General features: G+C 51.2%; 2 gene segments (V, D, J or C); both read left to right on the top strand.

The window, feature by feature from the left end:
- The first annotated feature begins 759 nt into the window (after positions 1 to 759).
- LOC309685588 (Ig gamma-1 chain C region-like) overlaps positions 760 to 27,856 on the top strand; it is a 72,022-nt gene continuing 44,925 nt past the window's right edge. Inside the window, exons 1-2 of the C gene segment in view lie at positions 760 to 875; positions 10,819 to 10,844.
- LOC309685585 (Ig mu chain C region-like) lies at positions 15,879 to 26,173 on the top strand. The segment is given in 6 exons: positions 15,879 to 15,927; positions 20,242 to 20,331; positions 21,007 to 21,315; positions 23,392 to 23,709; positions 23,832 to 24,161; positions 25,744 to 26,173.

Consider the following 27,856-nt stretch of genomic DNA (forward strand, 5'->3'; position numbering starts at 1 on the left):
ATAATTAAGTGCGCACCGGCGATTAATTCCCTAGAGACACCCAATTAAATAATTAACCCTGCACCTGCGATTAACCCCCTGGAGATCTCGCGAATTCAACGATTTGGGGTAAACAAGCTGTAGGGCGGTGTGGAATTCTTTAATTACTGCTAACGAGCGGCTTGGGCGGGGGAGGGGGGAGGAGATTTGCAATTAAAACACCCTCTTTGGGGGTTTATGGGTGGGGCCGACCCCCTCCCATGCAAATTCCCCCCACCGCCCGTGGCCTTTATAAACCCTCTGCTCCCACCATGGTGGCATCAACCCCCACCTCCCTTCCCTCCTCAACCCCTTCCTTCTCCTCCCGCCATGGGTGTCCACTTGGTCGCCACCACCCTCCTCCTCCTCGCCGCCCTCCCAGGTAGGTCCCGGCTCCTCTCACCCCCTCCCCGGGCGCGGATATGGGGGGGCGCCGGTGGGACCGGGCGACTCAACTCTCTCCTTCCTCTCTCTCCCTCCGCAGGGCTGCGGGCGGCCGTGCAGCTGGTGGAGTCCGGAGGGGCCCTCCAGAAACCCGAGGGGTCCCTCACCCTCCTCTGCCAGGCCTCCGGCTTCACCTTCAGCAGCACCGACATGTACTGGGTGCGACAGGCGCCCGGGAAGGGGCTGGAGTACGTCGCGGGTATCAACAGCGGTGGTGGTAGCACATCCTACGCGCCGTCGGTCAAGGGGCGCTTCACCATCTCCAGGGTCAACTCCCGGAGCACTGTGACGCTGCAGATGAACCGCCTCACGGCCGCCGACACGGCCACCTACTACTGCGCCAAAGCTGCTCACGGTGGCACCAGGCCTACGGCGCCGCTGGCAAAAACCCACCCCCGGCGTTGCGTTGACCGGTTGGCCTTCCCCCCCCCCCCCAGGGGAGGTGGAGGGCAGCGTTGCCGCGCTTGAGGGGCTGCAGATGGTGCAGCTGGGCTTCGCTTGGAGCGATGGCGCTTTGCGTGGTGCCCAAGAGCTTTCGAAGATGTTCAGAGCCTTTGTCAGGAGCCCGGACCCCTTGTGTGGTGGCCAAGAGCCTTTGAAGGAGCCTGAACCCCTTGTGTGGTGGCCAAGGGACTTTCTAGGAGCTCGGACACTTTGCATGATAGCCAAGAGCCTTTGAAGGAGCCCCGACCCCTTGGGTGGTGGCCAAGAGCCTTTGAAGGAGCCCCAACCCCTTGTGTGGTGGCCGAGAGCCTTTGAAGGAGCCCCGACCCCTTGGGTGGTGGCCGAGAGCCTTTGAAGGAGCCCAAACCCCTTGTGTGGTGGACAAGAGCCTTTGGAAGAACCCAAATCCTTTGCCTGGTGGCCAAGGGACTTTCTAGGAGCTCGGACACTTTGCATGATGGCCAAGAGCCTTTGAAGGAGCCCCGACCCCTTGTGTGGTGGCCGAGAGCCTTTGAAGGAGCCCCGACCCCTTGTGTGGTGGCCGAGAGCCTTTGAAGGAGCCCCGACCCCTTGTGTGGTGGCCGAGAGCCTTTGAAGGAGCCCCGACCCCTTGTGTGGTGGCCGAGAGCCTTTGAAGGAGCCCAAACCCCTTGTGTGGTGGACAAGAGCCTTTGGAAGAACCCAAATCCTTTGCCTGGTGGCCAAGGGACTTTCTAGGAGCTCGGACACTTTGCATGATGGCCAAGAGCCTTTGAAGGAGCCCCGACCCCTTGTGTGGTGGCCGAGAGCCTTTGAAGGAGCCCCGACCCCTTGTGTGGTGGCCGAGAGCCTTTGAAGGAGCCCCGACCCCTTGTGTGGTGGCCGAGAGCCTTTGAAGGAGCCCCGACCCCTTGTGTGGTGGCCGAGAGCCTTTGAAGGAGCCCCGACCCCTTGTGTGGTGGCCGAGAGCCTTTGAAGGAGCCCCGACCCCTTGGGTGGTGGCCGAGAGCCTTTGAAGGAGCCCAAACCCCTTGTGTGGTGGCCGAGAGCCTTTGGAAGAACCCAAATCCTTTGCCTGGTGGCCAAGGGACTTTCTAGGAGCTCAGACACTTTGCATGATGGCCAAGAGCCTTTGAAGGAGCCCCGACCCCTTGTGTGGTGGCCGAGAGCCTTTGAAGGAGCCCCGACCCCTTGTGTGGTGGCCAAGAGCCTTTGAAGGAGCCCCAACCCCTTGTGTGGTGGCCGAGAGCCTTTGAAGGAGCCCCGACCCCTTGGGTGGTGGCCGAGAGCCTTTGAAGGAGCCCAAACCCCTTGTGTGGTGGACAAGAGCCTTTGGAAGAACCCAAATCCTTTGCCTGGTGGCCAAGGGACTTTCTAGGAGCTCGGACACTTTGCATGATGGCCAAGAGCCTTTGAAGGAGCCCCGACCCCTTGTGTGGTGGCCGAGAGCCTTTGAAGGAGCCCCGACCCCTTGGGTGGTGGCCAAGAGCCTTTGAAGGAGCCCCGACCCCTTGGGTGGTGGCCGAGAGCCTTTGAAGGAGCCCAGACCCCTTGGGTGGTGGCCGAGAGCCTTTGAAGGAGCCCAAACCCCTTGTGTGGTGGACAAGAGCCTTTGGAAGAACCCAAATCCTTTGCCTGGTGGCCAAGGGACTTTCTAGGAGCTCGGACACTTTGCATGATGGCCAAGAGCCTTTGAAGGAGCCCAGACCCCTTGTGTGGTGGCCAAGAGACTTTCTAGGAGCTCAGATACTTTACATGCTGGCCAAGAGTATTTGAAGGAAGGAGCTCAGAGCTTTTGTAGGAGCCCAGACCCTTGGTGCGGTGGCCAAGAGACTTTGTAGGAGCCCAGACCCTTGGTGTGGTGGCCAAGAGACTTTGTAGGAGCCCAAACCCTTGGTGTGGTGGCCAAGAGACTTTGTAGGAGCCCAAACCCTTGGTGTGGTGGCCAAGAGCCTTTGTGGGAGCCCAAACCCTTTGTGTGGTGGCCAAGAGCCTTTGTAGGAACCCAAACCCTTTGTGTGGTGGCCAAGAGCCTTTGAACATGCCCAGACCCCTTGTGTGGTAGCCAAGAGTCTTTAAAGGAAGGAGCTCAGACCCTTTCCAAGAGCCTTTGAAGGAGCCCAAACCCTTTGTGTGGTGGCCAGGAGCCTTTATAGGAGCTCAGACCCATTGCGTGGTGGCCAAGAGCCTTTGAAGGAGCCCAAACCCTTTGTGTGGTGGCCAAGAGGCTTTGAAGGAGCCCAAACCCTTTGTGTGGTGGCCAAGAGGCTTTGAAGGAGCCCAAACCCTTTGTGTGGTGGCCAAGAGGCTTTGAAGGAGCCCAAACCCTTTATGTGGTGGCCAAGAGTCTTTGAAGGAGCTCAGGCCCTCTACATGGTTGCCAAGAGCCTTTCAAGGAGCCCAGACTCTTGCAAAGCACCCAAGAGCCTTTGCAGGGCACCCAAGCTGCCTCGCGTGCAGGATGAGACCCGTTGCACGGAGCTCAAACCTCCATGATTGTCCCTCAAAATCCCTGAAAGACCTTCCCAGGGGACTATTTGGCCACTTTCGACCCAAATATGGACATCCTTTTGCCATTTAAGGAAAGATTTGCTGAAATCTGGGGATGCTTTTCCTCTTTGGGCCAGTTTTGCCTCAAATCTGGGCGGGATTTGGCCTTTATGGCTATTCTCGACCCAAATCCGGGCAGGATTTGGCTCCTTGGGCCTGCTTTGACCCAAATCCGGGCAGGACATAATTTTTGGGCCTGCTTTGACCCAAATCCAGGCAGGACATAATTTTTGGGCCTGCTTTGACCCAAATCCGGGCAGGACTTGGCTCTTCGGGCCTGTTTTGCCCCAAATCTGAGCAGGACTTGGCTCTTCGGGCCTGTTTTGCCCCAAATCTGGCCATGTTTCCTCAGAAAATGGGCATATTTTCCCCTTTTCAGTCATTTTTGCCACACGTGGGGGATGCTTTTCCCTCTACAACTCTTTTTACCTCAGATTTGAGAACGCATTTGCCCCTTCTTGCTTGTTTGGCCCGAAATATTGACATTTCCCTGCATTTTATCGCCATTTTTGCTCCATGTTGGGGGGTGTATCACCCTTTAGGGGCAATTTTGCACTGAATTAGAGCATTTCGCTTCTATTTAGGGCCATTTTTGCGCCAAATATGGGGCTGTATTTGCCTGTTGGAGCTCTTTTTGGAAGAAATATCAGGTTGCTGTTGCATTTTTAGGGCATTTTGAACCAGGATAAGAGGATGCTTTTGCAATCCATGCCGTGTTTTTCAGCAATTCTGGTGTATTTTTTCCCTTTTCGTGGAGTTTTTGTGTTGTGGGGGGGAGGAGGTGAGGCTGTGGCCGGTGGGGGGGTTGCGGCCCCACATAGGAGGGGTCTGTTTTGCCCTCTTTTGCCCTATTTTTGCCAATTTTGCCCCAAGCATGAGCATTCTTTGTGTCTTTGCTCTCATTTTAACCTAAATCTGGACAGGATTTGGATCTTTTGGCCAGAATGGTCCATATTTGCCCCATATTTGGGGGCGTCTTGCCCTTTCAGGCATATTTTACCCTGACCGGAGCCATTTTTGTGCCTTTTCTGGGCATTTTGGCCCCATAATGGGGCTGTTTTTGCCTTTTGCAGCTGTTGTAGCAACAAATTCTGGGCAGGTTTTGCTCTTCACGGCTGCTTTGCCCCCCCATGAACTGGGATGTTTTTTTTGGGATTTGTGGGTGTTTTTGTGTTGCGGGAGGGAGGAGGTGAGGCTGTGGCCGGTGGGGGGGTGCGGCCCCGCAGAGGAGGGGTCTGCGCCGGGAGATTTTGTGCCCCCCTGTGTCACCGTGGGTACTGGTACTGGTTGCAGTGGTGCTGCTTGTGCTTATCACGGTGGTGCAGAGTGTGACAAAAAGGGTGTTGGGGTCTCAGGTGGGTTCTCGCCAGCGGCTGCGCCCGAGGGGGACCTTTGCCGGGGGACCGGTCCCCGCTTGTGCCCCCTTCCCCTTCTGGGCCCCTTCCGCAGCCACGGTGGGGACGGCTTTGCCCTTTCTGGGATTTCCTGTACCAAATATGAGGAAGTTTTCCTTTTACAACCATTTTCCCCCTAAACCTGGGCATGTTTTACCCTTTCTTCTCCCTTTTTCATGAAATCTGGGGCTGTTTTTCCCTTTTTTGCCCTTTCTTTGACAATTTTGCCTCAGATCTGGGAATGCTTTGGGTCTTAATGCTGTTTTTTTCGTCACGCCTTGGGACGCTTTGCCCTTCCTGGCCATTCTGACCCAAATCTGGGTGGCTTTAGGCCCTTATTGGCCACTTCACCCAAATCTGGGCCTGCTGTGGCCCTTTTTGGCCCTTCTTGACCCAAACGTGGGCACGTTTTGGCCATTCTCCACCCAAATCTGAGCCTGCTGTGGCCATTTTTGGCCCTTCTTGACCCAAAGGTGGGCACGTTTTGGCCATTCTCCACCCAAATCTGGGCCTGCTGTGGCCCTTTTTGGCCCTTCTTGACCCAAACGTGGGCACGTTTTGGCCATTCTCCACCCAAAATCTGGGCCTGCTGTGGCCCGTTTTGGCTGTTTCACCCAAATCTGGGTCCCCTTTGGCCCTTTTTGGGCCAGTTGTAACCCAAATCGGGACGTGGTTTGTTTCTTTGGCCCAGTCTCAACCCAAATCTAAACATTCTTTGGCTTTTTTTCCCAGATTTGACCCCGATCTGGGCCTGCTTGGTCTCCTCTAGATGTTTTCCATCCCAATGGACCCGTTTTGGGCCAGTTTTGACCCAAATGAGTGCGTGTTTTGGCCCTCATTGGCCGTTTTCTCCCCAATCTGGGCACGCCTTTGCCGTGTTTCGTCAGTTTTGTCCCAATTCTGAACATCCTTTTCCTTTTCTGTCCATTTTTGAACAAAGTACGGGAATATTTGCCCCTTTGGGCCATTTTTTGCCACCAATCTGGGGACGCTTTTCCCTCTATGACTCTTTCCGCCTCAGATTTGAGAACGTTTTCGCCCTTTCTATCAACTTTGACCCCAAAAGCTGGAACCCTTTGGCCCTTTGTGGGCACTTTCCCCTCCAAATCTTGGCATTTCTCTGCCTTTTATGAGCATTTTTGCCCCATATTTGGGGGCGTCTTGCACTTTCGGGCATATTTTACCCTGACCGGAGCCATTTTTGTGCCTTTTCTGGGCATTTTGGCCCCATAACGGGGCTGGTTTTGCCTTTTGCAGCTGTTGTAGCAACAAATTCTGGGCAGGTTTTGCTCTTCACGGCTGCTTTGCTCCCCCCTGAATTGGGACGTTTTTTTGGGATTTGTGGGTGTTTTTGTGTTGCGGGAGGGAGGAGGTGAGGCTGTGGCGGGTGGGGGGGTGCGGCCCCGCAGAGGAGGGGTCTACGCCGGGGGATTTTGTGCCCCCCTGTGTCACCGTGGTGCTGGTACTAGTTATGCTGCTGCTTATGATTATCACGGTGGTGCAGAGTGTGACAAAAAGGGTGTTGGGGTCTCAGGTGGGCTCCCGCCAGCGGCTGCGCCCGGGGGGGGCCTTTGCCGGGGGACCGGTCCCCGCTTGTGCCCCCTTCCCCTTCTGGGCCCCTTCCGCAGCCACGGTGGGGACGGCTTTGCCCTTTCTGGGATTTCCTGTACCAAATATGAGGAAGTTGTCCTTTTATAATGATTTTCTTTCTCCTAAACCTGGGCATGTTTTACCCTTTCTTCTCCTTTTTTCATGAAATCTGGGGTTGTTTTGCCTTCTTTTGTGGCTTTTGCCTCAAAGCTGGGAATGCTTTTGGACTTAATGCCATTTTTTCATCACATCTTGGGATGCTTTTCCTTTTCTGGCCCTTCTCGACCCAAACCTGGGCCTGCTGTGCCCTTCTCGACGCACATCTGGGCCTGTTGTGGCCCTTTTTGGCCCTTCTCGGCCCACATCTGGGCCTGTTGTGGCCCTTTTTGGCCCTTCTCGACCCACATCCGTCCATGTTGTGGCCCTTTTTGGCCCTTCTCGACCCAAATCTGGGCCTGTTGTGGCCCTTTTCCGGCCATTCTCGACCCAAATCCGGGCCCGTTGTGGCCCTTTTTGGCCATTCTCGACCCACATCTGGGCCTCTTGTGGCCCTTTTTGGCCATTCTCGGCCCACATCTGTCCCTGTTTTGGCCCTTTCTGGCTCTTCCGAACCACCCAAAATCCGGCCCTGTTTTGGCCCTTTTTGGTCATTCTCGATCCAAATCTGCGCCTGTTTTGGCCCTTTCTGGCTCTTCCCCACCCAAATCTGGCTTTGCTTTGGTCCCTTTTGGCCAGTTTTGATCCAAATCAGGGCACGGTTTACCTCTTTTGGCCAGACTCGACCCAAATCTGAGGGTGTTTGGCTCTCCTAGACGATTTTGGCCCCCACGGGCCATTTTGGGGCCAGTTTTGACCCAAATCTGAATACGCTTTGAGCATTTATGGTTGTTTTCGCCCATATTTGGGATTGCATTTGCTTTTTTTGCTCGTTTTTACCCTGAGTTTGGGGGTGGTTTTGCCCCAGTTATGGGGACTCTTTCTCATTCGGAGCAGGTTTTGCCCCAAATCTGGGGATTTTTTTTTTTTTATCCCTTATGGCCATTTTTAGACCCAACGTGAAGCTGCTTTGCCCTCTCTTGAGGGGTTTGCAGAAATATGGAGATGTTCAACATTTTCGGGCCACGTTTACCCCAATTGTGGGGCGGATTTTGCTCCGTAGAGACAACTGTAGCCCAAACATTGGCATTTCTCTGCATTTTTGTAGCCATTTTTGCCCCACAGATGGGGTTGCGTTTCCCCTCTTCAGCTCCTTTAGGCAGCAATGTTGGGCTGCCGCTGCGATTTTGGGGCATTTTAAGCGGGATACGAGGATGTTTTTCCACTCTATGTGCTGTTTTTCAGCAATTCTGGTGTATTTTTTCCCTTTTCGTGGAGTTTTTGTGTTGCGGGAGGGAGGAGGTGAGGCTGTGGCCTGGGGGGGGATGTGTGGCCCCCGCAGAGGAGGGGTCTGCGCTGGGAGATTTTGTGCCCCCCCGTGTCACCGTGGGTGATACTGGTTGGGGTAATAATGGTGCTCACGGTGGTGCAGAGTGTGACAAAAAGGGTGTTGGGGTCTCAGGTGGGCTCCCGCCAGCGGCTGCGCCCGGGGGGGGCCTTTGCCGGGGGACCAGTCCCCGCTTGTGCCCCCTTCCCCTTCCGGGCCCCCTTCCGCAGCCACGGTGGGGACGGCTTTGCCCTTTCTGGGATTTCCTGTACCAAATATGAGGAAGTTGTCCTTTTATAATGATTTTTTTTCTCCTAAACCTGGGCACGTTTTACCCTTTCTTGTCCTTTTTTCATGAAATCCGGGGTTGTTTTGCCTTCTTTTGTGGCTTTTGCCTCAAAGCTGGGAATGCTTTTGGACTTAATGCCATTTTTTCATCACATCTTGGGATGCTTTTCCTTTTCTGGCCCTTCTCGAGCCAAACCTGGGCCTGCTGTGCCCTTCTCGACCCAAATCTGGGCCTGTTGTGGCCCTTTTTGGCCCTTCTCGGCCCACATCTGGGCCTGTTGTGGCCCTTTTTGGCCCTTCTCGACCCACATCCGTCCATGTTGTGGCCCTTTTTGGCCCTTCTCGACCCCAAATCTGGGCCTGTTGTGGCCCTTTTTGGCCCTTCTCGACCCACATCCGTCCATGTTGTGGCCCTTTTTGGCCCTTCTCGACCCCCAATCTGGGCCTCTTGTGGCCCTTTTTGGCCCTTCTCGACCCCAAATCTGGGCCTGTTGTGGCCCTTTTTGGCCCTTCTCGACCCCAAATCTGGGCCTCTTGTGGCCCTTTTTGGCCATTCTCGGCCCACATCTGGGCCTGTTGTGGCCCTTTTTCGGCCATTCTCGACCCAAATCTGGGCCTGTTGTGGCCCTTTTTCGGCCATTCTCGACCCAAATCTGGGCCTGTTGTGGCCCTTTTAGGCCATTCTCGAGCCAAATCTGGGCCTGTTGTGGCTCTTTTAGTCTATTTCACCCAAATCTGACCCTGGTTGGGACCTTTTTGCTCATTTTCGACCCAAATTTGGCCCTGCTTTGGCCCATTTTGGCGATTTTCAACCTAAATCTGGGCCTGTTTTGGCCCTTTTTTGGCCATTTCACCCAAATGTGGGCCTGGTTTGGCCATTCTTGACCCAAACCTGGGCCTGTTTTGGCCCCTTTTTGGCTATTCTTGACCCAAATCTGGGCACGTTTTGGCCTTTATGGTGAATTTTGATCCCAACTTGGGCCTGTTTGGGCCCTTTTTGGCCATTTCACCCAAATCTGGGCCTGTTTTGGCCCCTTTTTTGGCTATTCTTGGCCCAAATCTGGGCACGTTTTGGCCTTTATGGTGAGTTTTGATCCCAACTTGGGCCTGTTTGGGCCCTTTTTGGCCATTTCACCCAAATCTGGGCCTGGTTTGGCCCCGTTTTTGGCTATTCTTGACCCAAATCTGGACACGTTTTGGCCTTTATGGCGAATTTTGATCCCAACTTGGGCCTGTTTGGGCAATTTTTGGCCATTTCACCCAAATCTGGGCCTGGTTTGGCCCCGTTTTTGGCTATTTTTGGCCCAAATCTGGGCACGTTTTGGCCTTTATGGCGAATTTTGATCCCAACTTGGGCCTGTTTGGGCCCTTTTTGGCCATTTCACCCAAATCTGGGCACGTTTTGGCCTTTTTTGGCCTGTTTTGGTCCAAATCCGGGTATGGTTTTCCTCTTTTGGCCTTTCTCGACCCAAATCTGAACATGCTTCAGCTTTTTTTTCCCAGATTTGACCCAAATCTGGGCCTGCTTTGGCAGTTCTAGACGTTTTCGATCCCAACAGGCCCATTTTGGGCCAGTTTTAACCCAAACGGGTGCACGTTTGGGGCTTTTTTGGCTATTTTCTCCCAAATTTGGGCATGCCTTTGCCCTTTTTGATCAGTTTTGACCCAAATCTGGGCAGGATTTTCCTCTTTGGGTCAGTCTCGACCCAGATCGTGGATATTTGGGGAGTTTTCCTCTTTATGGCCATTTTTGCCCCAAATATTTGCACATTTTCACCTCTTTTGGCCCTTTTTACCCCAAATATTCGCATCTTTTTGCCCTTTTCTGGCATTTTTGCCCCAAATATTCAGATAGTTTTGCCTTTATCCCCATTTTTTGACCAAATATGGGCATTTCTTCACCTCATATGGCCATTGTGGTCCCAAATATGATTTTTTTTTTCCTCTTTATGGCCATTTTTGCCCCCAATATTTGCACGTTTTCACCTTTTTGGCCCATTTTTGCCCTAAATATTGGGATACATTTGCCCTTATCCCGATTTTTCACCCAATTATGGGCATTTCTCCACCTTATAGGGGCATTGTGGTCCCAAATATGGTTTTTTTTTCCCTCTTTATGGCCCTTTTTGCCGCACATATTTGCTCATTTTTACCCCTTTTGCTCATTTTTACCCCTTTTGCCCATTTTTACCCCACATATTTGGATACTTTTCCCTTTTTTGGCATCTTCCCCCCCAAATATGCGCATTCCCCCCTCTTATATATCCATTTTGGTCGCAAATATTGGGGTTTTTTTCCCCCCCTCTTTATGGCCACTTTTGCCCCGAATACCGCTGTGCTTTCCCCCCCCCCCTTTTTTTTTTTTTTTTTCCCTTTTTCCCCTTTTCTCGCCTTTTTTCACCCATTTTTTTGGTCCCACGCCGCGAATTTTCGCGGTACGACCCTCCGCGCCGCCCCCGAGGAGGCGGTAAAAAACCAACAATTTTAAACCTGTGGGATTCACCCCCCCAAAAAAAGTGTGTTGTTTTTTTTTTTTTTAAATTTTTGAGCGGAAATGGGATGAAAATGCCCCAAATTGGTTAAAATCGGGGTTTAGCCCCCAAAATGGCCGGGGGAGGGGTTTTTGAACGCCGGGGTGGGGGGTCGGTGGCACCGTGGCAACGCTGGTGGTATTGACGCGTGGGGCAGCGGCACCGTCGTCACCGTCTCCTCCGGTAAGTCCTCATCCCCAAACTCTCGTCGGGACAAATTTTGGCCTTTTTTGCCCCAAATCTTGGCCGGGTGGGGGGGTGGGGGCGGGAGACCACCGCCCACCCCCCTTTTGGGGGGGGGGTGTGCCAAAACCGGGTCGAAACGGCGGTCGGGGAAATGTCGGTTTTAGGGCGTTTTATTGAGGGAAATGTCAATTTGGGGTGAAAAATTTGATTTTTAGGGGTTTTATTTTTTTTTTGGGGGGGGGGGGGCAATTAGATGGGGAAAAATGAGTCCAAAAGTTGATTATTTTTTTTTTTTAGGGCTTTTCTAAAGGGGGGGAATCGCCCTGAGGCAGGATTGGGCAAAAAAAAAGGTCATTTTAGGGACTTTTATTTGGAAAAAAAAGGAATTTGGAGGTGATTTGATGGTCAAAAATTGATTTTTAGTTGTTTTCTTTTTTTTTTTTATAAAGGGGGGAAATTCATGGCAGAATTTCGTAAAAGAAAGTCAATTTTAGGTTCTTTTTATTGGTGAGGGGGTGGGGGGAAATCACCCATAGGTGATTTAATGGCAGATTTGGGCAAAAAAAGTTGATTTTAGGGTCTTTTTTTTTTTTAGTGGAAAAAATGAATTCCGGGGGCAATTTGGCAAAATTGGTCAAAAAGACGCAAATTTCTGTAGTTTTAGGGTGTTTTGGGGGGGGGGGGATATGAAGTTTGGGGTCAGAGGCAGGTTTTGGGTGTCAATCTGTGGATTTTTGGGGCCGGGAGATGGTTTTTTTTGGGGCGGAAAAAGCTGTTTTCCTCCAAGGGCCGATATTTAATTCAGGGGGTTTTGGGTAAAGTAGAAATAGCGATTTTTTTTTTTTTTTTTTTTTGTTCTCCCCTGAATATATTATAAATATATAATATTTTTAAATTTTATTTTCCCGGGGGGCGAAATGGCTTTGTTCGGGTGAAAAAAAAAAAAAAAATGGAATTTTAGGGCCAAAATAAGCCGCAAAAAAGGATTTTTTTGTAGATTTTTCTCAGGGAGATTTTGGACTTTTTTTTTTTTTAGTGGTTTTGTGGATTTTGGTACGTCTTTGGGGTTTGGCTCTTTTTTAACAAAAAAAAAGTATTTTTTTAAAAAGAGACAAATGTAGTGGTATTTATATATCAAAAAAGAGATATATTTATATATTTTATATATTTTGTATCTTATATATTTTTAAATATATGTATATGTTTAAATACATATATTTTTATAGAAAATATATATTTTTATAGAAAACGTTAAAAATCAAATCTATTTTGATAATTAATTGTAATTTATAAATATTTTCCGATACGATATATTTTTCATCGCAGAGATCGAATATTCGGTCTTTACGCCGTTCCACCCCCAAAATAGCTTTTTTTTGAGAGTGGTTTTGGGGCAAAAAAAGCCCTTTTTAAAACTAAACTGCTCGGGGGGGGGGGGGGGGGTAATTAATCGGTTGGAAAATAATTAAGGAGATCTGACTTTAAACATTGGGTGAAAATTGGGGCTGAAAAATGCTATTTTGGGTAATATGTCCATTTTTTTTAAGGCATTTTGGGGGGGGCGGTTGGACTTCAATTTTGGGGTTAAAATCCCCGAATTTGGGTCTCTGTGAAATTTCTTGATTTTGGGTTTGTTGTTTTTTTTTTTTTTTATCACCTATTTTCTTTAAGACGTGGCATTTTTGGGGGCTTTTAGGCGAATTTGGGGAGTGGCTTAGTCTCGGCTTAAAAAAATATGCATTTTCATTTCATTCCAATTCATTCATTTTTATCATCATTTTAGGGCGGTTTTAGGGTTTTTTTTTTGTTTTTTTTTAGCAAAGCCAAACCCCAAATATTTATTTATTATTTTTTTTAATTATAATTTCTTTAGAAAAACTTTAATTTGACATTTTCGGGGCTGTTCCAGAGGATTTTGGACTCACTCGAACCCCTCAAAATTTCTCTTCAAACCCTTTAATTGGAGTTTTTATATATATATATTTTTTTTTTAATTCCTTCATTAATGGGCAATTTATTAATTCAATGATTATTTTCCCCCAAATTTGGCTCTTTAATTAATCATTAATTAAGAAAATGGCCAATTTTAAGCAGAGATTCGAGGAAGGAGGTTTTTTTTTTTCCCCCTTTTTGGCTGATTATTGTGATTTTTATAACATATATTGGGTTATAGATCCATTTTGGGTTTAAAAAGTGCGGTTTTGGGAAAAATAGTGATTTTTTGGAAGGGGGGTGTGTGTGTTCTCTTAGGAAAAATATTAAAAATAGGTTGAAAAGGCAGAAATGGAGTTTTTGAGAAGCAAAGAGGGGAAAAGCCATTTAATAACATTTATTAATTAAGTTTTAAAGCCAATTAAGCATTTTTAAGGGAAAATAGGAGTAATTTCTCGAAATTTGGGCAATAATTTGATTTTTTTTTTCTTTTTTTTTTTTTTGCCCCTCTTGTGCGGAAAACTTAATTCGAGGCGGAGATGATTAATGTAATGATTTTTAAGAGGTTTTAACCCAAATTGGGACTTGTGGGGCAGATCGTGGGGTTTAACGGTATTAATTGCGGAACAATGAAATATATATAATATATATTTTAAAATTTTGTAATATCTATAAAAAGATAATATATAAAAAAGATTTAATTCGGGAAAAACGCCAATTAGATAAAAATATGAGATAGATAAAAAGTGAAATACCCCTTAAGTGTATAAAATATTAAATGTATAAAATATCAAATACATAATGTATATATTTAACATTTTATATAATTAAATTTTTTTTATATATTTGAAAATTTTACATCACATTTTATCGGATATTTAAAAAATATTGGGTATATTTAAAAGATTGGACTTATTCGAAGTATTAAGTCTATCAAAAATCTGAACTATATTTAATTATTGGATCCATCAAAAATATGAAATACATCAAAAAACCGAAATATCTCCCAAATATTAAAAATATTAAATAGATAAGATTTTACCGAAATCCATATTAATATATATATATATTATATATATTTAAAAATTAAGAATTTATCAATTTAGGGCTCTGGAGGTCTCCAAGAATTGAAGTTTTTCGACCCCCTCCCTGCAAAAAAAAGATGAGGTTTTGGGGTATTTTGGCACTTTTTTGAGGGCAAAATTAAGGGCAGCCCAAAAGGTGGAAAAAAAAAAAAAAAAACAAAACCCAAAGAAATTAAATTTAAAAGTTTTATACTTTTTGAAGGAGGTTTTGTCCCCCCAAATGGCGGATTTTTGGAGCCGCAGGTGGCAGCTGCGCTTGTTTGGGCCCCCAAAATTGCCCAAAATAGCCCAGTTTCGGTTTCGAAAACAGCAAAAAAAAAGGAGAAGTGGTTTTTAGTTTTTTTTCCCCGATTCCCCTTTTTTTTATTATTATTTTTTCATGAAAAATGAGGTTTTTATTAAAAAAAAACCAACAAAACACACCCCCAGATGGGTGAAACCGGCCCAAAAAACAGCACGGGGGGGGGGGGAGGGGGGGAAATACCCTTTTTTTTTTTGATGGGGAAAGAGCAGTTTTGGGCTGAATTCAGGCGGTTTTGGGCAAAGTCAGTTAAAGGGAGAGGGGTTTAAATGGGGGGAAAAAAAAATCGAATTTTTAGGAAAAAAACAGTTCTTTAATTCTGTTAAAGAGAAAGGTCTTAAGGTTTGAGATACGCAATTTCTATCAATATCTTAAATATTAAGGAGATATTAATCAATTAATATGTCGATAAGTTAATATAGCGATAAATTAAAATACCAATAAATCAATATATCGATAAATCAATAGATTTGGATATTAATATGTCGATAATTCAATATGTCGATAATTCAATATGTCGATAATTCAATATGTCGATAATTCAATATGTCGATAATTTAATAGATTTATCATTTATCGGTGAATTAATATGTCGCTAATTAATAGATTTCTATATTAATGTACCGATAATTTAATATGTCGATAATTTAATAGATTTATCATTTATCGGTGAATTAATATGTCGCTAATTAATAGATTTCTATATTAATGTACCGATAACTTAATATGTCGATAAATTAATCTATCGATAAATACACCCATAAATATATTTCTATATTAATATCTCGATGAATCTGTTTAATTATGGATCTATTAATTTAGCGTTTAGTTAAATTACCAAAGTATTAAATTATCGAAATATTAAATTATCGACGAATTAACTTATCAATATATCAATGGATAATTTAGTATATCGACAAATTAATACATTGATGAAATAACTCATCGATAAGTTAATACGTCGATAATTAATATAGTTATCAATACGCCAATAATCAATATCTTTATCCATACACCGATAATTAATATATTAATGAAATAACTTATCGCTAAATTAATATGTCGACAAATTAATAGCGATGGATTAATATCGAGACAAAGCGATCGATCTAATTATAGAGAAGGACTTAATTACTGTTAAGTTAATTGGATCTCCCGAATCTTCATCTTCTCAATCTATTAATTAATTTATTAGACCGCTCTATATTAATTGATGAGATGGGGGGTTGGGGTTTTAATCCTTAATTAAGGCCAGGTTAAGAAGCTCCCACTAATTAACGAATCACCCCGGCGAATTAGCCACGCGGCAATTAATGAAGCTCTTGGATTGGGGCAAGAGACTGACTTAATTGATAATTTGATTGGTTTTCACTAATTAGGGGGGGGTTAATGGGGGTGGGGGGTTGCAGAAGAGGCAATTAGGGGTTAATTACCGTTAATTACCGGTTACTAATTAGCGTGATGAGGTTAATTACAGAGAGGAGCAGTTGCCCGGTGGTGGTGCATTGATTGCAGTAGCGGCATTAATTACGCTAATTAAGGGCAGTTGTTCAGCTAATTAAGGGCAGTAATTGTGCTAATTAAGGGCGGTAATTGCCCTAATTGCCGGGAATGCCTTAAATGGGTTCATGGCACCTCAGCCCCAGTGCTGGTACTGGTCCCAGTGCTGGTACTGGTCCCGTACTGGTCCCGTACTGGTGCTGTAGGGCCACTATGGGGCAACTGGCGCTGGTCCCAGTATGGGTCAACTGGTACTGGTCCGGTACTGGTCCGCAGTGCATATGAGGCGGCTGTGGGGTGCCGGTACTGGTCCTGTACTGGTCCCAGTAGGTACTGGTCCAGTACTGGTCCCGCAGAAGTGGCTATGGGGTGCCGGTACTGGTCCGGTACTGGTCCTGTACTGGTCCCAGTAGGTACTGGTCCTGTACTGGTCCCGCAGAAGTGGCTATGGGGTGCCGGTACTGGTCCGGTACTGGTCCTGTACTGGTCCCAGTAGGTACTGGTCCTGTACTGGTCCCACAGAAGCGGCTATGGGGTGCCAGTACTGGTCCCATACTGGTCCCAGTAGGTACTGGTCCAGTACTGGTCCTGCAGAAGCAGCTGTGGGGTGGCTGTGGGTGCTGGTACTGGTCCTGTACTGGTCCCAGTAGGTACTGGTCCGGTACTGGTCCCACAGAAGCGGCTATGGGGCAGCTGTGGGGTGCCGGTACTGGTCCTGTACTGGTCCCAGTTGGTACTGGTCCAGTACTGGTCCCGCAGAAGCGGCTATGGGGTGCCGGTACTGGTCCGGTACTGGTCCCAGTAGGTACTGGTCCAGTACTGGTCCCGCAGAAGCGGCTGTGGGGTGCCGGTACTGGTCCTGTACTGGTCCCAGTAGGTACTGGTCCAGTACTGGTCCTGCAGAAGCGGCTATGGGGTGCCGGTACTGGTCCTGTACTGGTCCCAGTAGGTACTGGTCCAGTACTGGTCCCGCAGAAGCGGCTATGGGGCGGCTGTGGGGTTCCGGTAGTGGTCCTGTACTGGTCCCAGTTGGTACTGGTCCAGTACTGGTCCCGCAGAAGCGGCTATGGGGCGGCTGTGGGGTGCTGGTACTGGTCCTGTACTGGTCCCAGTAGGTACTGGTCCAGTACTGGTCCTGCAGAAGCGGCTATGGGGTGGCTGTGGGGTTCCGGTACTGGTCCTGTACTGGTCCCAGTTGGTACTGGTCCAGTACTGGTCCCGCAGAAGCGGCTATGGGGCGGCTGTGGGTGCTGGTACTGGTCCTGTACTGGTCCCAGTAGGTACTGGTCCGGTACTGGTCCAGTACTGGTCCCGCAGAAGCGGCTGTGGGGTGCCGGTACTGGTCCGGTACTGGTCCTGTACTGGTCCCAGTAGGTACTGGTCCCGCAGAAGCGGCTATGGGGTGCCGGTACTGGTCCTGTACTGGTCCCAGTAGGTACTGGTCCAGTACTGGTCCCACAGAAGCGGCTATGGGGTGCCGGTACTGGTCCTGTACTGGTCCCAGTAGGTACTGGTCCCGCAGAAGCGGCTATGGGGTGCTGGTACTGGTCCTGTACTGGTCCCAGTAGCGGTTACGGGGCAGCTGTGGGGTGCTGGTACTGGTCCTGTACTGGTCCCAGTAGGTACTGGTCCTGTACTGGTCCCGCAGAAGCGGCTATGGGGTGCCGGTACTGGTCCTGTACTGGTCCCAGTAGGTACTGGTCCAGTACTGGTCCTGCAGAAATGGCTGTGGGGTGGCTGTGGGGTGCCGGTACTGGTCCCATACTGGTTCCGCAGAAGCGGCTGTGGGGTTCCGGTACTGGTCCTGTACTGGTCCCAGTAGCGGTTACGGGGCAGCTGTGGGGTGCCGGTACTGGTCCCAGTAGGTACTGGTCCTGTACTGGTCCCGCAGAAGCGGCTATGGGGTGCTGGTACTGGTCCGGTACTGGTCCTGTACTGGTCCCAGTAGGTACTGGTCCGGTACTGGTCCTGTACTGGTCCCAGTAGGTACTGGTCCGGTACTGGTCCTGTACTGGTCCCAGTAGGTACTGGTCCGGTACTGGTCCTGCAGAAGCGGCTATGGGGTGCCGGTACTGGTCCGGTACTGGTCCTGTACTGGTCCCAGTAGGTACTGGTCCGGTACTGGTCCTGTACTGGTCCCAGTAGGTACTGGTCCGGTACTGGTCCCGCAGAAGCGGCTATGGGGTGCCGGTACTGGTCCGGTACTGGTCCTGTACTGGTCCCAGTAGGTACTGGTCCGGTACTGGTCCTGTACTGGTCCCAGTAGGTACTGGTCCAGTACTGGTCCCGCAGAAGCGGCTGTGGGGTTCCAGTACTGGTCCCGTACTGGTCCCAGTAGGTACTGGTCCAGTAGCGGTTATGGGGCAGCTGTGGGGTGCCGGTACTGGTCCTGTACTGGTCCCAGTAGGTACTGGTCCAGTACTGGTCCTGCAGAAGCGGCTATGGGGTGCCGGTACTGGTCCTGTACTGGTCCCAGTAGGTACTGGTCCAGTACTGGTCCCGCAGAAGCGGCTATGGGGTGCCGGTACTGGTCCTGTACTGGTCCCAGTAGGTACTGGTCCAGTACTGGTCCCGCAGAAGCAGCTGTGGGGTGCCGTACTGGTCCTGTACTGGTCCCAGTAGGTACTGGTCCAGTACTGGTCCCGCAGAAGCAGCTGTGGGGTGCCGTACTGGTCCTGTACTGGTCCCAGTAGGTACTGGTCCTGCAGAAATGGCTGTGGGGTGCCGGTACTGGTCCCATACTGGTTCCGCAGAAGCGGCTGTGGGGTTCCGGTACTGGTCCTGTACTGGTCCCAGTAGCGGTTACGGGGCAGCTGTGGGGTGCTGGTACTGGTCCCGTACTGGTCCCAGTAGGTACTGGTCCAGTACTGGTCCCGCAGAAGCGGCTGTGGGGTGCCGTACTGGTCCTGTACTGGTCCCAGTAGGTACTGGTCCAGTACTGGTCCTGCAGAAGCAGCTGTGGGGTGCCGTACTGGTCCTGTACTGGTCCCAGTAGGTACTGGTCCAGTACTGGTCCCGCAGAAGCGGCTGTGGGGTGCCGTACTGGTCCTGTACTGGTCCCAGTAGGTACTGGTCCTGCAGAAACGGCTGTGGGGTGGCTCTGGGGTGCCGGTACTGGTCCCATACTGGTCCCACAGAAGTGGCTATGGGGTGCCGGTACTGGTCCCAGTTGGTACTGGTATGGTATTGGTCCTGCCGAAGCAGCTATGGGGCAGCTGTGGGGTGCCAGTACTGGTCCCAGTAGGTACTGGTCCGGTACTGGTCCTGCAGATGCAGCTATGGGGGGCAGTAGGGTGCCAGTACTGGTCCAGTATGGGGTAACTGGGGAGTCCAGTATCCATACCAGCTAGTACTGGCCCAGTACTGGTACATACTGGTCCTGCAGAAGCGGCTGTGGGGCAGCAGTGGGGGGCCGGTACTGGTCTCATACTGGTCTGGTACTGGTACCAGTCCTGCAGGAGTGGCTATGGGGCGGCTGTGGGTGCTGGTACTGGCCCAGTATGGGGCAACTGGGAGGGGGGAGGGGGGGTCCAGTACTGGTACCAGTTGGTACTGGTGCAATACTGGTACGGGTCCTACAGAAGCGGCTGTGGGGTGGCGGTACTGGTCCCATACTGGTCTGGTACTGGTGTGGCAGAAGCAGCTCTGAGGCTTTCCCCCCCCCCAAAATTCGACTTTTCTCCCCCAAAATTCGACTTTTCTCCCCCAAAATTCTACTTTTCTCCCCCAAAATTCTACTTTTCTCCCCCAAAATTTCTACTTTCCCCCCAAAATTTCTACTTTCCCCCCAAAATTTCTACTTTCCCCCCCAAACACTTCTTCCCCCCCCCAAATTGGTGGCCCTTTCCCCCCAAATTGGTGGCCCTTTCCCCCCCAAAATAATTCTACTTTTCTCCCCCAAAATCTACTTTTCTCCCCCAAAATCTACTTTTCTCTCCCAAAATCTACTTTTCCCCAAAATAATTCTACTTTTCTCTCCCAAAATCTACTTTTCCCCCAAATAATTCTACTTTTCTCCCCCAAAATCTACTTTTCCCCAAAATAATTCTACTTTTCCCCAAAATAATTCTACTTTTCCCCCAAATAATTCTACTTTTCTCCAAAATAATTCTACTTTTCTCCAAAATAATTCTACTTTTCTCCAAAATAATTCTACTTTTCTCCAAAATAATTCTACTTTTCTCCAAAATAATTCTACTTTTCTCCCCCAAAATCTACTTTTCCCCAAAATAATTCTACTTTTCTCCCCCAAAATCTACTTTTCTCCCCCCAAAATAATTCTACTTTTCCCCCCCAAAATCTACTTTTCTCCCCCAAAATCTACTTTTCTCCCCCCAAAATTTCTACTTTCCCCCCAAAATTTACTACTTTTCCCCCCAAACACTTCTTCCCTCCCCCAAATTGGTGGCCCTTTCCCCCCAAATTGGTGGCCCTTTCCCCCCAAATTGGTGGCCCTTTCCCCCCAAATTGGTGGCCGTTCCGCCCCCAACCCTCATTTTTTCTCGTGCCTCCCTGCCCCAAAACCCCCTTCTTTCCCCCCAAAAACCCCCTTTTCTGCTTCCCCTCCCCCCCCCAGCAGGTTCCCGTGCCCCCGACCTGTACCCGGTGGCCGCCTGTGGCTCGTCGGACCCGCAGGAGCTCTACTCGGTGGCCTGCCTGGCGCTGGGCTTCCTCCCCCAAAATGCGACTTTTCCCCCCCAAATAAATCTACTTTTCTCCCCCAAAATTTACTTTTCCCCAAAATAATTCTACTTTTCCCCAAAATAATTCTACTTTTCCCCAAAATAATTCTACTTTTCTCCAAAATAATTCTACTTTTCTCCCCCAAAATCTACTTTTCCCCAAAATAATTCTACTTTTCTCCCCCAAAATCTACTTTTCTCCCCCAAATAATTCTACTTTTCTCCCCCAAAATCTACTTTCCCCCCCAAAATTTCTACTTTTCCCCCCAAACACGTCTTCCCTCCCCCAAATTGGTGGCCCTTTCCCCGCCAATTGGTGGCCCTTTCTCCCCCAAAATCTACTTTTCTCCCCCCAAAATAATTCTACTTTTCCCCCCCAAAATCTACTTTTCTCCCCCAAAATCTACTTTTCTCCCCCCAAAATTTCTACTTTCCCCCCAAAATTTACTACTTTTCCCCCCAAACACTTCTTCCCTCCCCCAAATTGGTGGCCCTTTCCCCCCAAATTGGTGGCCCTTTCCCCCCAAATTGGTGGCCCTTTCCCCCCAAATTGGTGGCCGTTCCGCCCCCAACCCTCATTTTTTCTCGTGCCTCCCTGCCCCAAAACCCCCTTCTTTCCCCCCAAAAACCCCCTTTTCTGCTTCCCCTCCCCCCCCCAGCAGGTTCCCGTGCCCCCGACCTGTACCCGGTGGCCGCCTGTGGCTCGTCGGACCCGCAGGAGCTCTACTCGGTGGCCTGCCTGGCGCTGGGCTTCCTCCCCGACGGCATCTCCTTCTCCTGGAGCGACTCCCGCAACCGCAGCGTGGCCGGCGGCCAGGCGGTGGCCTTCCCCTCCCTGCCGCTGGCCGTGGGCTACGGGGCCACTAGCCACCTCCGGCTGCCGCTAGCCCAAGGCAAGAGCCAACAGCCCTTCTACTGCAGCGCTCACCACTCGGCGGGGACGCGCCTGGTGGAGGTCTCCAACCCCGGTGAGTGCTCGCCGCAACCTGCTAGCCGCCGCCGCAACTTGGTAGCCGCATCCCCGCCGCGGCGGCATCGCTCCTCTCCCGCTTCTCCCCGAGCATCCTTCCCCCGCATCCCAGAGCCGCATCCTTCCCCCGCATCCCGCTGCGGCCGCATCCCGGAGCCGCATCCCGGAGCCGCATCCTTCCCCCGCATCCCGCTGCGGCTGCATCCTTCTCCTGCATCCCGGAGCCGCGGCCGCATCCCGGAGCCACATCCCAGAGCCGCATCCTTCCCCCGCACCCCGCTGTGGCCGCATCCTTCTCCTGCATCCCGGAGCCGCATCCTTCCCTGAGCATCCCAGAGCTGCAGCCGCATCCTTCTCCTGCATCCCCCTGCGGCCGTATCCTTCTCCTGCATCCCGGAGCCGCATCCCGCTGCGGCCACATCCTTTTCCTGCATCCCGGAGCTGCATCCTTCCCCCGCATCCCAGAGCCGCATCCCAGAGCCGCATCCTTCCCTGAGCATCTCAGAGCCGCATCCCGTGGCCGCATCCTTCCCCCCCATCCCCCTGCGGCCGTATCCTTCTCCTGCATCCCAGAGCCGCATCCTTCCCTGAGCATCCCGGAGCTGCGGCCACATCCCAGAGCCGCATCCTTCCCCCGCATCCCGCTGCAGCCGCATCCTTCTCCTGCATCCCAGAGCCGCATCCTTCCCTGAGCATCCCGGAGCCGCGGCCGCATCCCGGAGCCGCATCCTTCCCTCGCACCCCGCTGTGGCCGCATCCTTCTCCTGCATCCCGGAGCCGCATCCTTCCCTGAGCATCCCAGAGCTGCGGCCGCATCCTTCTCCTGCATCCCCCTGCGGCCGTATCCTTCTCCTGCATCCCGGAGCCGCATCCCGCTGCGGCCACATCCTTCCCCTGCATCCCGGAGCTGCGGCCGCATCCCAGAGCCGCATCCCGGAGCCGCCTCCTTCCCTGAGCATCTCAGAGCCGCATCCCGTGGCCACATCCTTCCCCCGCACCCCGCTGCGGCCGTATCCTTCTCCTGCATCCTGGAGCCGCATCCTTCCCTGAGCATCCCGGAGCTGCGGCCACATCCCAGAGCCGCATCCTTCCCCCGCATCCCGCTGCAGCCGCATCCTTCTCCTGCATCCCAGAGCCGCATCCTTCCCTGAGCATCTCAGAGCCGCATCCCGTGGCCACATCCTTCCCCCGCACCCCGCTGCGGCCGTATCCTTCTCCTGCATCCCAGAGCCGCATCCTTCCCTGAGCATCCCGGAGCTGTGGCCGCATCCCAGAGCCGCATCCTTCCCCCACATCCTGCTGCGGCCGCATCCTTTTCCTGCATCCCAGAGCTGCATCCTTCCCCCGCATCCCAGAGCCGCATCCCATGGCCGCATCCTTCCCCCGCATCCCGGAGCCGCACCCCGCTGTGGCCACATCCTTTTCCTGCATCCCAGAGCCGCATCCTTCCCTGAGCATCCCAGAGCTGTGGCCGCATCCTTCTCCTGCATCCCAGAGCCGCATCCTTCCCTGAGCATCTCAGAGCCGCATCCCGTGGCTGCATCCTTCCCCCCCATCCCCCTGCGGCCGTATCCTTCCCCTGCATCCCGGAGCCGCATCCCAGAGCCGCATCCCAGAGCCGCATCCTTCCCTGAGCATCTCAGAGCCGCATCCCGTGGCCACATCCTTCCCCCGCACCCCGCTGCGGCCGTATCCTTCTCCTGCATCCTGGAGCCGCATCCTTCCCTGAGCATCCCGGAGCTGCGGCCACATCCCAGAGCCGCATCCTTCCCCCGCATCCCGCTGCAGCCGCATCCTTCCCCCGCATCCCGCTGCAGCCGCATCCTTCCCCCGCATCCCGCTGCAGCCGCATCCTTCCCCTGCATCCCAGAGCCGCATCCTTCCCTGAGCATCTCAGAGCCGCATCCCGTGGCCGCATCCTTCCCCCGCATCCCGGAGCCGCATCCCAGAGCCGCATCCTTCCCTGAGCATCCCGCAGCTGCGGCCGCATCCTCCCCTTTCCCCCCCACCCCACCGGGTCTTCTCCAGCCCCTCACCACCACCACCCCCACCACCCCCTTCCTCCCCCCAGCAGGTCCCACCTCCTTCGTCCCCGTCGTCACCCTCCACCCCCCGTCCCGCGAGGACTTCGAGGGCCCCTACCGCAACTCCAGCCTCCTCTGCCAAATCCGCAGCCCCCCGGGGGCCCCCGCCCCGCCCCCGCGCTGGCTGAAGAACGGCCTCCCCCTACGAGAAGGGGTGACCACCGAAGAGTTGGTGGCCGAGGGCCGGTGGGCCACCCTCACCGCCAGCCGGGCTACCGTCACCCAAGCCGAGTGGGACGCCGGCGCCGTCTACACCTGCCAAGCGGGCGACGAGTTGAGGAACACCAGTAAAGCGCTGGAGTGCGGCTGTGAGTGGGGTAGGGGGGGGGTGGGAGGTGGTTTTGGGGGGCCACCAGGCCAAACTGATGGTTTTTTTTTGGGGTGTTTTATGGTGTTTTTTTATTAATTAATTTATTTTGGGCTCTCGTAGACGAGCGGCCGGAGGGCGGGGAGGAGATCGCGGTGCGGGTGGTGCCCCCTTCCTTCGCCGACATCTTCAAGGACAAAGTAGCCAAGTTGACGTGTAAAGTGGTCAACCTGCCCAGCCCGGAAGGTCTGGTGATCTCCTGGTGGAAAGAAACTGGGGAGAAACTGGAGAGCAAGACCTTGCCGCAGGTCTTGCAAGCCAACGGGCTCTTCGGCGTGGAAGGGGTGGCCAGCGTCTGCGCCGACGAGTGGGACAAGGGGGAGGTCTACACCTGTAAGGTCACCCACCCCGAGCTCCTCTTCCCCACCGAGGTGCCGCTGCAGAAGACCCCCAGTAAGTAACTGGGGCGGGGGGAAACCGGAGTGGGGGCGGCGGTGTCATCAATTGTACGATTTTTTTTTAAATTTTTTTTTTTTTTTTTGGGGTGGAATTGCGTCGCCGATTTGGGGGGATTTGGGATGAGCGGCGGTGGGGGAGGGTGGAAAGGGGGCACGGTAGATTTTGGGGTGGGGGGGGGGAGGGGGAGGAAAGGGGGATTTTGGGGGTGGGGGGGAAGGGGCGGAATCGCACGGCAAATTTTGAGGAGTTTGGGGGAGAATGGGTATAATCGCATGGCAAATTTGGGGGAAATTGGGGGAGAATGGGTATAATCGAATTGCAAATTTGGGGGGACAGTGGGCGAAATCGCATCGCAAATTTGGGGGGAGTTTGGGGGAGAATGGGTATAATTGAATCACCAATTTGGGGGAAAAAGGGTGGAATCGCATCGCAAATTTGGGGGGGAAATTGGTGGGAAAATGGGTGGAATCGCGTCACAAATTTTGTGATGCGATTTGCCCTTATTTTTTCCAAATCCGAGAAAACTTGTATGATTTCGCCATTATTCCCTCCAAATCCCAGAAAACTTATATGATTTCGCCAATATTCCCTCCAAATCCAGAAAACCGCTGCGATTTCGCCAATATTCCCTCCAAATCCAGAAAACCGCTGTGGTTTCGCCATTATTTCCTCCAAATCCCAGAAAATCGCTGCGATTTTGCCATTATTTCCTCCAAATCCCAGAAAATTGCTGCGATTTCGCCAATATTTCCTCCAAATACCAGAAAATTTATATGATTTCGCCATTATGTCCTCCAAATCTGAGAAAATTTATGATTTCGCCAATATTCCCTCCAAATCCAGAAAATTGCTGCGATTTCGCCAATATTCCCTCCAAATCTCAGAAAATTTATACGATTTTGCCATTATGCCCTCCAAATCTCAGAAAACTTATATGATTTCGCCATTATGTCCTCCAAATCCCAGAAAATTTATATGATTTCGCCATTATGTCCTCCAAATCCCAGAAAATTTATATGATTTCGCCATTATGTCCTCCAAATCCCAGAAAATTTATATGATTTCACCAATATGCCCTCCAAATCCAGAAAATTGCTGCGATTTCGCCAATATTCCCTCCAAATCTCAGAAAATTTATATGATTTCGCCATTATGCCCTCCAAATCCCAGAAAATTTATATGATTTCACCAATATGTCCTCCAAATCCAGAAAATTGCTGCGATTTCGCCAATATGCCCTCCAAATCCCAGAAAATTTATACGATTTCACCATGAATCCCTCCAAATCTCAGAAAATTTATATGATTTCGCCAATATGCCCTCCAAATCCCAGAAAATTTATACGATTTCGCCAATATGCCCTCCAAATCCCAGAAAATTTATACGATTTTGCCATTATGCCCTCCAAATCTCAGAAAATTTATATGATTTCGCCAATATGCCCTCCAAATCCCAGAAAATTTATACCATTTCGCCATTATGCCCTCCAAATCTCATAAAATTTATACGATTTCGCCAATATTCCCTCCGTAAACCCCCGAGCAAACCTGCGCTTCCTCCTCCTCTCTTCCCGCAGGTCGCGACGCCAAAGCCCCCTCCGTCTACGTCTTCCCCCCTCCCCCGGAGCAACTGGCGCTGCGGGAGAGCGCCACCCTCACCTGCCTGGTGAAGGGCTTCAACCCTCCCGACCTCTTCGTCCGGTGGCTCCGCAACGGCGAAACCCTTCCGGCCGCCGCCGCCCTCACTCTGCCCCCCGTGGCCGAAACCCAACAGCCCCTCACCTACTTCACCTACAGCTCCTTGACGGTCACCGGCGAAGATTGGGGAGCCGGCAACGTCTTCACGTGCCTGGTGGGCCACGAGAAGATCCCCCTGCAGGTGGCCCAAAAATCGGTGGACAAAGCTTCGGGTAAACCCACCTCCGTCAACGTCTCCCTGGTGCTCTCCGACGCCGCCAGCGCCTGCTACTAAAAAAAAAACCAAAAAAAACATTTATTTTCCCCCTCTTTTTTGAATATTTTTTTTTTTTTTAATTCGGCGAGGAGGTTTTTTATCACTTTTTTTTTTTTTTGGGGGGTTGTGTTTGTTTTTTTTTTATTGTTATTTTTAATTTTTTCCCCTCTTCCGTTCTACGACGCAGCCGGAAAGGGATATCCTCTAGAAAACGGCCCCTCCGAAAAACAAAAAAAAAAAACAAAAACAAAAAAAAAAACCAAACCAAAACAAACGAGAAGCCCCCCCAAAAATGGAACGAATGAACCCCCCGAAAAATGGAACGAATGAACCCCCCCAAATTGGAATGAATGAACCCCCCAAAATGGAGCGAATGAACCCCAAATTGGAATGAATGAACCCCCCAAAATGGAGCGAATGAACCCCAAATTGGAACGAATGAACCCCCCGAAAATGGAACGAATGAACCCCCGAAAATGGAACGAATGAACCCCCCCAAAAATGAACGAACGAACCCCCCAAAATATGAACGAACGAACCCCCCCCGAAAAAGGAAGGACCCTCCCAAAAAAACGAACGAAAGAAACCCCCCCAAAAATGAATGAATGAACCCCCCCAAAACCGAACCAATGAAAAAACCCCAAAATTGAACGAAACCCCCCCCAAAACCCAACCAAACAAAAAACCCCCAAAATCCCAAGCAAAAAAAACCAAAAAAAACAAAAAAAAACCAAAACCCGAACAAACAAAAAAAAACCCCAAAACCAAAAAAAAAAAACCCCCAAACAAACAAAAAAAGGCAAAAAAAAAAAAGCAATAAAATCGACTTTTTATGGAAAAAAAAAAGTCAAAAAGAAGTGCCGCCGCGCCCTTTTTTTTTTTTTTTTTAGTTTTTTTTCTGTTTTTTTTTTATTTTATTTTTTTTTCTCAGTATTAACTGTGGTGGTGTTGCGGTGGAGGGTCGGAGTTGGGGGGGGGGAGGGGAGGGGATGCGGTGCTGCGTTCCCCCGGGCCAAAAAGCGCAACGCGCAGCTCTTCTCTCGCTGGTGAAGGGGTGAAGAGGAGGAGGGGAGGAAGGGGTTGGGGGTGGGGGTGTCGCATGGCGGCGGCGGTGGCCGCCCCCTCTCGCAACCGGCCGCAGCAGCGTCTCGTCGCATCCCCTCCGCTCACCCCATCACTCGTCGCATCTCTTGTTCGCCGCATCCCCTCCGCTCGTCGCATCCCCTCCGCTCGCCGCATCTCTCGCTCGTCGCATCTCTCACTCGCCGCAACTCTCACTCATCGCATTCCTCTCTCGCCGCATCCCCTCCGCTCGCCGCATCCCCTCCGCTCGCCGCATCCCCTCCGCTCGCCGCATCCCCTCCGCTCTTCGCATCCCTCGCTCGTCGCATTCCCTCGCTCGTCGCATCACTCACTGCATCCCCTCCACTCGCCGCATCCCCTCTGCTCGTCGCATCCCTCGCTCGTCGCATCCCTCTCTCGTCGCATCCCTCGCTCGTCGCATCTCTCGCTTGTCGCATTCCTCTCTCATCGCATCCCTCGCTCATCGCATCCCCTCTGCTCATCGCATCCCCTCTGCTCATCGCATCCCTCGCTCGTCGCATCCCTCGCTCGTCGCATCCCTCGCTCGTCGCATCCCTCGCTCGTCGCATCTCTCGCTCGTCGCATCTCTCGCTCGTCGCATCTCTCGCTCGTCGCATCTCTCGCTCGCTGCATCTCTCGCTCGTCGCATTCCT

Source organism: Vanellus vanellus (genome assembly GCF_965231255.1).
Source record: "Vanellus vanellus genome assembly, contig: HAP1_SCAFFOLD_672, whole genome shotgun sequence".
NCBI classification, from domain to species: Eukaryota; Metazoa; Chordata; class Aves; order Charadriiformes; family Charadriidae; genus Vanellus; species Vanellus vanellus.